Below are 2342 nucleotides of genomic sequence, written 5' to 3' on the forward strand. Positions count from 1 at the left end.
ATTTTAAAAGTGGGACTATAACTCACTTTCACAGATTTTTACTTCGTCGGGAAGTAAGACTTGGCCACTGGTTGATTCACGAACCTATAACAATATATACATATATATCAAAGTATGTTCAAAATATATTTACAACACTTTTAATATATTTTGATGTTTTAAGTTTATTAAGTCAGCTGTCCTCGTTAGTAACCTACAACTAGTTGTCCACAGTTAGATGTACAGAAATAAATCGATAAATATTATCTTGAATCAATCCACGACCCAGTGTATATGTATCTCAGTATTGATCACAACTCAAACTAAATATATTTTGGAATCAACCTCAACCCTGTATAGCTAACTCCAACATTCACATATAGAGTGTCTATGGTTGTTCCGAAATATATATAGATGTGTCGACATGATAGGTCGAAACATTGTATACGTGTATATGGTATCTCAAGATTACATAATATACAATACAAGTTGATTAAGTTATGGTTGGAATAGATTTGTTACCAATTTTCACGTAGCTAAAATGAGAAAAATTATCCAATCTTGTTTTACCCATAACTTCTTCATTTTAAATCCGTTTTGAGTGAATCAAATTGCTATAGTTTCATATTGAACTCTATTTTATGAATCTAAACAGAAAAAGTATAGGTTTATAGTCGGAAAAATAAGTTACAAGTCGTTTTTGTAAAGGTAGTCATTTCAGTCGAAAGAACGACGTCTAGATGACCATTTTAGAAAACATACTTCCACTTTGAGTTTAACCATAATTTTTGGATATAGTTTCATGTTCATAATAAAAATAATTTTCTCAGAATAACAACTTTTAAATCAAAGTTTATCATAGTTTTTAATTAACTAACCCAAAACAGCCCGCGGTGTTACTACGACGGCGTAAATCCGGTTTTACGGTGTTTTTCGTGTTTCCAGGTTTTAAATCATTAAGTTAGCATATCATATAGATATAGAACATGTGTTTAGTTGATTTTAAAAGTCAAGTTAGAAGGATTAATTTTTGTTTGCGAACAAGTTTAGAATTAACTAAACTATGTTCTAGTGATTACAAGTTTAAACCTTCGAATAAGATAGCTTTATATGTATGAATTGAATGATGTTATGAACATCATTACTACCTTAAGTTCCTTGGATAAACCTACTGGAAAAGAGAAAAATGGATCTAGCTTCAATGGATCCTTGGATGGCTTGAAGTTCTTGAAGCAGAATCATGACACGAAAACAAGTTCAAGTAAGATCATCACTTGAAATAAGATTGTTATAGTTATAGAAATTGAACCAAAGTTTGAATATGATTATTACCTTGTATTAGAATGATAACCTACTGTAAGAAACAAAGATTTCTTGAGGTTGGATGATCACCTTACAAGATTGGAAGTGAGCTAGCAAACTTGAAAGTATTCTTGATTTTATGAAACTAGAACTTTTGGAATTTATGAAGAACACTTAGAACTTGAAGATAGAACTTGAGAGAGATCAATTAGATGAAGAAAATTGAAGAATTAAAGTGTTTGTAGGTGTTTTTGGTCGTTGGTGTATGGATTAGATATAAAGGATATGTAATTTTGTTTTCATGTAAATAAGTCATGAATGATTACTCATATTTTTGTAATTTTATGAGATATTTCATGCTAGTTGCCAAATGATGGTTCCCACATGTGTTAGGTGACTCACATGGGCTGCTAAGAGCTGATCATTGGAGTGTATATACCAATAGTACATACATCTAAAAGCTGTGTATTGTACGAGTACGAATACGGGTGCATACGAGTAGAATTGTTGATGAAACTGAACGAGGATGTAATTGTAAGCATTTTTGTTAAGTAGAAGTATTTTGATAAGTGTATTGAAGTCTTTCAAAAGTGTATAAATACATATTAAAACACTACATGTATATACATTTTAACTGAGTCGTTAAGTCATCGTTAGTCGTTACATGTAAGTGTTGTTTTTAAACCTTTAGGTTAACGGTCTTGTTAAATGTTGTTAACCCAATGTTTATAATATCAAATGAGATTTTAAATTATTATATTATCATGATATTATCATGTATGAATATCTCTTAATATGATATATATATATTAAATGTCTTTACAACGATAATCGTTACATATATGTCTCGTTTAAAAATCATTAAGTTAGTAGTCTTGTTTTTACATATGTAGTTCATTGTTAATATACTTAATGATATGTTTACTTATCATAGTATCATGTTAACTATATATATATCCATATATATGTCATCATATAGTTTTTACAAGTTTTAACGTTCGTGAATCACCGGTCAACTTGGGTGGTCAATTGTCTATATGAAACCTATTTCAATTAATCAA

This window comes from Rutidosis leptorrhynchoides, chromosome 1, assembly GCF_046630445.1.
Source record: "Rutidosis leptorrhynchoides isolate AG116_Rl617_1_P2 chromosome 1, CSIRO_AGI_Rlap_v1, whole genome shotgun sequence".
Lineage (NCBI taxonomy): Eukaryota > Viridiplantae > Streptophyta > Magnoliopsida > Asterales > Asteraceae > Rutidosis > Rutidosis leptorrhynchoides.